This window comes from Mercenaria mercenaria, unplaced genomic scaffold (assembly GCF_021730395.1).
Source record: "Mercenaria mercenaria strain notata unplaced genomic scaffold, MADL_Memer_1 contig_639, whole genome shotgun sequence".
In the NCBI taxonomy this organism is placed as follows: domain Eukaryota; kingdom Metazoa; phylum Mollusca; class Bivalvia; order Venerida; family Veneridae; genus Mercenaria; species Mercenaria mercenaria.
The window spans coordinates 36,419-47,298 of NW_026463525.1; positions in this window are offsets into that span (position 1 = coordinate 36,419).

Consider the following 10,880-nt stretch of genomic DNA (forward strand, 5'->3'; position numbering starts at 1 on the left):
TCCTACAGACCAACCGTCTATGAACCAAATGTTCTGTTTACCGTTTAGTTTTTCGTGAAACCAGTGTTTTAAGTGGTAATTTACAGGTCTATATGAATGTATTACACTCGAGGCATTGTAATACCATGATAAAATGAAGGCGATCAGTTAACCTACGAAGTTTAAATAAATAAAAGTAATACTTTTTATCTAAATAAGGACAATTTCATTTTGCATTTTAGCTCGGAGTTAATTTAAATTATTTTATCATATCATATACGCATATACATATATGTATCATATATAGCTTTCAAAAGTAGAACAGTCACTCTTGGATAATTTTCTAATACATGTATATATAAATCAAAGAGGGGAAAATATACCTTTATGTTCTAATGAGCACACAAAAAGAATAAAAATCATTAGGCACAGTCATGGTATCTTAATTGATAAATTTCAAATGAAAAGAAGTATACTTCGTCCCCAGTCCCTCAATCACATGGTCACACAATAACTACTCCATCACTCTCTCACGTAGGTCATTTAGCTGGTTTTTGATGTTATATAGCAGTAATTCTGTCAAAAAAATGTGCTTCCGCAATGTAGCGTAGTCGAAAAGACCCCTAATAAATGGATCTTTTTTCATTTTAGCGCATTTGCGCGTAATCCTGGGAAAAACAACAAAAATAATGGCAATTCTTAACTTACGGAATGTATTTTACCTAAAATAAGATACGGGGGCCTCCGTGGCCGAGTGGTTAAGGTCGCTGACTTCAAATCACTTGCCCCTCATCGGTTCGAGCCTCACTCGGGGCGTTGAATTCTTCATGTGAGGAAGCCATCCAGCTGGCTTACGGAAGGTCGGTGGTTCTACCCAGGTGCCCGCTCGTGATGAAATAATGCACGGAGGGGCACCTGGGGTCTTCCTCCACCATCAAAGCTGGAAAGTCGCCATATGACCTAAAATGTGTCGGTGCGACTTTAAACCCAACCAAAAAAAATAAATAAATAAAAATAAAAAAAGATACCTTTCATTAATATATATATATATATTATTTTTTTTTATTACCACAAAACAAAAGTACGGTGTTTATTCTGCGGATCGCTTTCTGAAATGCGGCAATATTTGGGTACTTATCTTCAGTTGACTTGTATTCCACTGCATACTAATCAACACCCCTTTTTCTTTTTCGTTTTCTTTAAGCAAATGAATGAATTTTTGTTGGAAATAGGTCTATGACGGAGTGAAAAACTAAAAACAGTATCAAAAAGGACCTGAAGCAGCTAAATTGTATTTCAAATTTCTTTCATTGGTATATAACCTAGATTAATGTATGTTTTGACATACTTTTCTTTATATATCATTCCATGGTAGTATATTTCGTTTGCTAATATAAAATTCGAAAAAGTTCGAATCTAATTATAGCTGTCCAATTTTTAGTGTTTCTTTTTTTCGCTCTATTTTTTTCCAAATAAATGTGCAAATTGTGTATTATTTACTGCGGTAATAATAATAGGTATAAATGAATGTACATAACAAATAATGAAAAGCAACATTTAATCGACCATTCAATCCATCCGCATGACTATTTGCAGTCGAATGGCCGATGAGTATGCAAGAATTCAGGACCAGTCGGTAATTATTTACCCGATCATTCATTTAGTCAGCCTAAAAGATTTGTTCCTTCAGTATCTCTGTTTATCTGTCTGTCTTACTAGAGATTATGTCGGTCAGTATCTATACGTAGTTGATGAATTTTGTCAATGATTACTCTATCTTATTGATATTTACACAAATGAAGTGTGAGTTCAATCAATCAGTCTTTCATTCTATCTCAATCTTATTAAAAATTTAAAAGTGAAACAATGCTACAAAACTTAATTACTTTAATAATGCCAGACGTACTATACTTCAGCAATAAAATAAATAAAGATAAGCATAGGGAAAAAAATAAACACGTACTCGAATACCTCAAACTACGGTGTTTTAACCATCACATTCTCTCAAAAAGATATTAAGCGACATTGCAAAGTTACTATGGCGATCAGCAAATTAATTAAGGCGGTATGACGATATGGCAATGCACAAATTTATCGATGCGGTATGTGCAGTTACGACGATGATACGTGAAGTTACGATTGGAAAACATCGCGTCCCCGTCGTAATTTCCCGTATCGCCACTACCGCAAAATATCTTGTAAGAGAGAATGCGAACGGGACACTGTACTCAAACAAATACATATACTTAGTATTTCACATGTGTGATTCCGCCATAGTTCTGTGAACTAGTGAACCAGTAATTTTTTGTCATAAAAAAGACATGACCATCTTCTTTGGACTTTCAGATGCCGGATGTCCCATCCCCCCCCCCCCCCACCACCCACCACCACCCTTGTCTGAGCAGTGCGGACAGGCAAGAGTGGTACCGCCAAAAGAAAAAAAAACACACAGAAATAAACCACTTGAACAGAAACGTGAACGCTTGATGCAGAACTGTGACTAGTATCGGATGTGAAGTTTCAAGGTTTTCCGCACAAATATAAAATATAAAAACCTGATTTGAAATTTTGATGCTTTACATGTATTTTAAAAAGATATAAAGAAATCATCAAACTTAGATACCGAACTATGTTTTTTCCTGCTTATAATGCGCGGTCTTTAATAAAGACAATAAACAAAATTTAATCGGTAACGCCGTTAGTTATTAATTTATTATGATGGTGCACACAATGTCTGTACGCATATAGATCTATGTAAGTATGCTCTAAGCACTGAGATTATTAAACTTTTTTTTTACGTTTTATTTCATTTGGAGCACGAAACATTTTTCATTTGTAATGTCGCACATGATGTGAATAAAAAATGTGTTATTTAAACAGTACTTAAGCTGGTTGTAGAGAACTGGTTATAAACAATTTCTTTTTGAAATAATAAGTTCCCAATCGTTGTTTAACGTAGGATAACACGTGTTTTGATTTTTTATGCATAAGAATATATGAGCTGCGCCAAGAGAAAAACAAACATAGTGCGTTTGCGACCTGCATGGATCCAGACCAGCTGCGCATCAGGATCCATTCTGTTCGCTAACAGTTTCTCTAATTCCAATAGGCTTTGAAAGCGGAGAGTATGGATCGCGACCAGACTGAGCGGAGGTGCAGGCTGGTCTGGATCCATGCTTGTCGCAAACGCACTATGCTTGTTTTCTGATGACACAGCTCATACTAAGTGATACATTGTTTCGCGTAAGAAGAAAAACATCGAGTTATTCTATGGTAAACCACACTTACGAATTTGTTATTTCGATTCTAACAAGACATACTAGCATGTACAGTGTTAGAAAAAAAAAGGTAACTACGTTTTACGACCGTGCTACGCACCTGGATCGGATGACGTCACTGCACGCGCAGGATTATCGCATAATAACCGTTGTCTGATTTTCTTCTATTTGTAGGGTTATTTGTTGGTGGAATTATTTTTTTGGTGTTGTTTTAATCAAAAGTCGGTGTACAAAACTGAAATTAGCATGAAAAAAAGTTTTAAATCCATAGGACCTGTTATATTTTTAAATGCATAATGAAATTTTCCAAAAATTAACTGCTTTTCGGTAAAATATTTTTTTCCCAAATATTCTCGTGCGACAGCCCTGCCTCTTTGTAGGTTAGGCTATAATCATCCTGATCACTGTTTATGCTAGGTTTGTTAACGTCCGGAGGTTGATATAAATGTTTGCGATCAACAAGGTACAAAATGATAAAAGTAATTGCAGTTTAAAATGTGTATATATTTAATTCGAAGAAACGGGCGGTAATTATTAATGATAAAAAAACAACACCCGATAATAACAATAACAATGTGTTCAAAGCAATAATAGTAAATTAAGATACCATTAAAGAATATGCAGAGTTATCTCAACGCATTTTTGCTATTTATTTTCTCAATTAGTAATTGGACGTCAAAATGACGTTGAAATGACGTAACGCATTTGTGCAAAATAGCGTGCGACGTACGTCTTGCCTTCGGGCATACTGACCCAATTTATGTGTTCTGCATGTTATCTTGATGAGGTAAACAATTGATTTTAGATTTATTAAAATCTTCTGGACAATATGGAGCAGACACCGAGAAAAGCTCTTTAACCATTGACCTTTAAGTGTTTCTTTGACATGACTTCTTCCATGCAGGTAATAAGTGACATACATATTTAGTGACAAAGGTTAAAGTTCGCAGGGAAATTCGTGATCTCCCTCGGGATTCAAAGCTTTGACTACAAGTCATCTGCACATAACCACTCATACTGAATTAACTGCCCTACCAATTTGCAAAAAAAAACTTTAAGGATAAGGAAAAGTCTACAGGCAAATAATACAAGTTAAAGTGTAAGAATTTTACTAGTAGGAAAACGAACCTCTCTCGTCTAAAAACACAAGATGTGAATTATCTACATTTATGTTCAAATCTCCACAAGGTGTTATAGCTGTATTCTCTGCTGTATCTGAAAACATTAAAGGACAAAAATAATTTACCAGCTATTTCTTTCACCATGTAATACATGTATGTTCAAATAAAATGCTTGTAATAATAATAATAACCATTGCAATGAGTAAATGTCAGTATACTCTGTCAAGAAAACATGAGTGATGGATTTTCAAAAAATATATATGATAATATCGAACAAATCTACTGAATGCTTACCTGAACATCATCTGCAAACAACAACTATTTGAGTTCTATTATTTTTATTCCATTCTAAATGAACATAATTAAGATTGAAAGGCATCTACTAAATAATGAGCTTACATTAAAACAAACTCCTCACATTATGCTGTTACATGTCTGTCTTAATGTCTTAAGGCCCAAACCTTGCAGAAAAACTGTATCTTCTATAACATCATACTGTTCCTAACAATAGAAATTGCATAGCTTTCTTAAAGCAAGTCGCTTGAAACGCTGCGAAAATTGATAAATCCATGAATTTGATATACATATGCTATGAAGTAGATGTTTGGGCCCTAACCATAACAAGTTATGCTCATGCTGTATTGCTGCTCCCTTGAATTGATGCATGAACTTCAGACAAGACACTTTCATCAACAAAATGAGGACCTTGATGTGTGAAATTACTTTTATCCCTAAAATGTGCTTCATACAGCCATTTTATTACTTTTGACACAAAATGAGGACATTGATTTTGAAATTATTTTACTGTTGCAAAGTTATAACATCACACACAGTAACAGAAGCAGATGCAATTTAAAGACCAAAGTACAGCTTAATCCCACGCCACTGTTATGGATAGGGAAATGGTAAAACTCTGACCTTGAGCTGTGCCCTTGAGCTGTGACCTTGACCTTGAACTGATATGACTGACTTATAAATCCTGCACATTATCTTGATGAGATGATTATTTGACCCAAGATTCATGACAATCCTTCTAGGGGTTTAGGAGATACAGAGCTCAAAACTTTGACCTTGGGTTGTGACCTTGACCTTGAGTTGACATAGCTGACGGAAACGAAATGGAAGGCTATAACTTTTGATCTTGAGTTGTGATCTTGGCATTGACCGGACATGGCTGACGCATAAGTTCTGCATATCGTCTTGATGAGGTGATCATTTGACCCTAGTTTCATGAAAATCCTTTAAGGGGTTTAGGAGATATGGAGCAGCCACGAAAGTGTTATGGACGGACAGACGGAAGGAGACCATTCCTATAACCCTACCACTCGTGGCGGGGGATTAACAAAAACAAACACCCGCAAATTCTGGATTACAAGGTTTTGATTCCTAAAACTGTGAGTAGTTATATATATAGCGTTTTTGGCGTTTTGACCTCGTATGACCCCCCCTGACCCCTTGTCCCTATTCTATAAGTGGAATTTAATCTTACCCTAAACTTAAAATACTAACTTGCTACCCTTGATACCCTGAAAATCTTTTAAATCTTTAGTTAAACCGAATGAAAACCTTTGGTTTAACCAAACAAAAGATTTAGTCTTTGGTCCGGACTGACCCCTTGTCCCTATTCTAAAAAATCCAATGTCGGACAATTTAAAACCTATGGGTTTTAAACAGACTAAAAAGTTTTAAACATATATAATATAAGATGAGTTTACAAAATAAAATATATTGTTTGAAAGAAAGAAAATTTACAGATAATGTAAATCCTCACTATGTTATAACAAAAAATGGGAGAAAAATGATAAAAGCTACCTGTTTATCTTGTGGAAAAATAAAATCAAAGTTTGTTAAAAGTACTATCAAAGCAGGTAATTTAGATATTCACAAAGCAATGTTACCTTTATTACCTAAGAAAGGTTTAACACTTCCAGGATATAATTATTGTGGGCCAGGAAATCCCCTAGATAATGGACCCCCTGTCAATGAACTGGATGCAGTATGTATGGACCATGATTTTTGCTATGACTCAAGACTAAGTAAAAGTGAATGTGACAAAAACATGCTTTCCAACTTAAATAAAACTAAATCAAAAACATTTGGAGAAAAGATTGCAAAACATTTAGTTGTAAAACCAGCTATCAAAACGAAATACAAACTTGGGTTGGGACAAAAATCAAAAAACGGGAAAAGGGGGTAGAGTATACCCCCGGAATCACATGGAGCGATGAATTAGCAGAAGAATTACACAAACCAATTAAAAGAAAATTTAGGAAACGAAGAGTGATAGTTAATGATATTGATGATACTTGGTCAGCTGATTTAGTTGACATGCAAGCTTTTCAAAAATATAATAAAGGAGTAAAATACTTGTTAACCGTTATTGATATATTTAGTAAATATGCTTGGGTTATTCCATTAAAGAATAAAACTGGAGAATCTGTTACTGAAGCATTTGAAAAAATAATTTTAGAAGGACGATTACCAGTAAATTTATGGGTAGATGAAGGAAAAGAATTTTATAATAAAAAGTTTGGATCATTTTTGAATAAAAATAAGATTAACATGTACCATACATTTAATGAAGGAAAGGTTGTAGTAATAGAAAAGATTTAATAGAAGTTTAAAAAGAATAATGTGGAAATATTTTACAGCAAATAATATACTTATACTTATTTAGATAATTTGCAGGATATGGTTGATAAATATAACAAAACAAAACATTCTAGTATAAAAATGACACCAACCGAAGCTAGTAAAAACTTAAATAAAGGTACTGTTTACTTTAATTTATATGGTGATTTAAAGATACCAAAGAGTAAAGCAAAATTTAAAATTGGTGATCGAGTTCGCTTAAGTAAACTTAAAAGACATTTTGAAAAAGGATATACACCAAATTGGACAGAGGAAATATTTATAATTTATAAAATTAATAATACAAATCCCAGAACATACACTATTAAAGATTTAAATGATGAAATAATTCAAGGTTCATTTTATGAACAAGAACTTTTACCTACTACACAAGAAGTTTTAGAATAGAAAAAGTTATTAGACGAGACTATAAGAAAAAACAAGCTTTAGTAAAATGGAAAGGTTACAATGAAAAATTTAATAGTTGGGTTCCGTTTAGCGATCTTGAACAAATTTAATTTAGAAATAAAAAGTTTAATTATATAAATGAGCAATAAAAATCTAATTTCTAATAATAATGGAATAGAAACAATAGATCAATTAATTATTCACTTAACTAAACTTAGCTGCTGCTTACAGAAAAGTTATAAATTTTGTGGAGAGTAAGTACTGGTTATATATTACAGCAGGTGTTTTTGGTTGTTCAGCTGCATTAGCTCTTGTTCCAGCTATTCCTATATTTGTAGCAGTTGCTGGTGCTGTTCCATCAGTAATTACCATATTTACTAACAGACTAAAACTTGACGACAAGAATTTTTTTTTTAAAATCACATCACCACAAAATAAAACAACTTATAACAAAAGCACGGATTGGAAAAGTAAATAAAGAAGATCCAAATAAAGTTATTCAGGATATTTTTACAATACTATTAGAAATGCAGAAAGAAAAAAATTATTCAACACCTCTTGAAATGCATATGAAGGAATTTAAACTTAACGGATATAAAAGCAAAAAAGAAGAAGAGCTGTATTAAATTTTACATGCGTTTTTAGAGATTTTTTTCTATAAGTATATTATATAGATGGTTAATAGAAAGGTAGATAGAATGATTATACCAAAATTATCTAGCACTTTAGGAGAAATAATGAATCCAGACAAAAATTCATATAAAAATGTTCTTAAAAGAAGAAATGTTATTAAATCAAAACTTAATCAAATAGTTAGCGATGAATATAAAAATCATGTCATTGATAAATTACAAAATGTTATAGATCCTTATCTTTTAAAAAATAATTTATTTGAATGGAACTGCGGTTGTCTGTTAACTGAAGAAGAAAATGCTGAAAGATTATGTGATTGTCCCAGACCAAATAATATTCGAAACAATCCTAAAAAAGTTATTGCAACCGATTGTGACACTAATGAAGAAAAAACATATAAAAGCACTTATGCAGCATCCAAAGACCTTAATATTAATTCAGGGTTAATAACAATGTGCTGCAAAGGAAAAAACCAAGTTAAAAGTGGAATATCAAAAACCAGCGGAAAAAGATATAAATTTAAATATTTTAATTCATCTTAAAGATAATTTAAAACTTTATTTATTTTATTATTTATTTTATTATTTTTTTTAAATTATTTTTTTAATCCTTTTTTCCTTAGTGATTTTTTTTTCTAAATATAATATATAGATGGAAATCGAGAGATCTACAAAACAATATTATAAGAAATTTGAAATTAAAATTACATATAGACAAGATCCAAAAAATCAATTATATTTAACTATAAACGACTCTTATGAAATACTTAAATCTGAACTTAAAACTTTAAAAGGTATAAAAATAAACGTTGTTTTAAAAATAACTTTTGCAAAAATGGATAAAACTGATACAATATATAAATCAGCTTATTTTCAATCAAAGGCTTTAGAAATTATTAACACAAACGAAATAAAAAAAACTTTACATCAAGCTTTTGATGAAATAATAAATAGAATTGGTAATTGGATTTCTGAAGGAAGCGGCTGGAGAATAGAGTCAGTTGATGCTCATTATATAAATAGATATAAGTATAGTCTATTGGCTGCTTCAAGTATTTTAGAATTACCAAAACCATTACAACATCCAATGAAAGGATTAATTAATATAAAGAATGATGATAATGAATGTTTTAGATGGTGTCATTTAGCTTACAAATTTCCTGTTGAAAAAGACCCTCAAAAAATTTCAAAATATAAAAAACATATAAACGATCTTGATTATACTGGAATTAAATTTCCTGTTACATTAAATCAAATACCTAAAATAGAAGTTTTAAATGATATTTCATTTAATATATTTGGATATGAAGAAAATAGTATTTATCCATTGTACATATCAAAATATCAATACGAAGAACACTGTGACATGTTGCTAATTACTAATGATAAAATAAATGATAAAATAAATGATAAAATAAATGATAAAATAACTGATGATGATTGTAAACCCTCAAGAACTGTAGTCCAACATTATGTTTGGATAAAAGACTTTAATAGATTAATGTTTCAAAAAACAAAATATCAACATAAAAAACATTTTTGTAAATCATGTCTACAGAATTTTTCACAAGAAAGAATATTAAATGAACATATTCCAAATTGTTTAGCTATTAATGGTATCCAAGGTGTAAAAATGCCAAAAGAGGGAAGTAAAGTACAATTTAAAAATTATCATAAAGGTTTAGCAGTACCTTTTGTAATTTATGCTGATTTTGAATCAATAACTAAAAAAGTTTTAACTGCTTTACCATCAACTGAATCTTCATTTACTGAACCATATCAAAATCATATAGATTGTGGTTACGGCTATAAAGTTGTTTGTTGTTATGACGATAAATATACTAAACCAACCCAGATTTATAGAGGTCCTAATGCAGTTTATAAGTTTATTGAAAAAATGCTTGAGGAAGTGGAATATGTAAAGAAATATTTAAAGAACATTTTAACAAAGAACTAAGAATGTCTAAAAATGATTCAACCGAATTTAAAAAACAAAAGTTTGTCATATCTGTGAAAAAGAATATATAGAAGGTGAAGTGCCAGTACGTGATCACTGTCATATAACAGAAAATTCAGAGAAGTGCTCACTCAGAATGTAATATTAATTTTAAACTAACACATAAAATTCCTGTTATTTTCATAATTTAGAGGTTATGACGGTCATTTTATTATGCAACAAATAGGAAAATTCAAAAAAGAAATTTAATGTTATTCCTAACAATATGGAAAGATATATGGCATTTATGATTTCTGACTTGGTCTTTAATGATTCATTTCAATTTATGTCTCATCATTGGATAACCTAGTAAAAAATATTCCAGAATTTAAATACTTATCTCAAGAATTTGATTGTGAAAACATTAATTTATTAAAGACAAAAGGTGTTTATCCATATGATTACATGGATTCATTTAAAAAATTTAAAGAAACAGAATTACCTTCTAAAGAAGATTTTTATTCAATTTTAAATGAAACACACATATCTGACAACGAATATGAACATGCTAAAAATGTTTGGAATAAATTTAAAATTAAAACAATGGGAGAATATCATGATCTATATTTAAAAACTGACGTATTACTTTTAGCTGACGTATTTGAAAATTTTAGAAAAATATGTTTAGAGTACTACAAATTAGATCCTTGTCATTATTTTAGTAGTCCTGGTTTAGCTTGGGATGCAATGTTAAAAATGACTGGAATTAAGTTAGATTTAATAACTGTATTGATATGTACTTTTTATTGAAAAGGGACTGAGAGGAGGAATAAGTTATATTTCAAACAGATACAGTAAAGCAAACAATAAATATATGAAAGATTATAATTCAAAA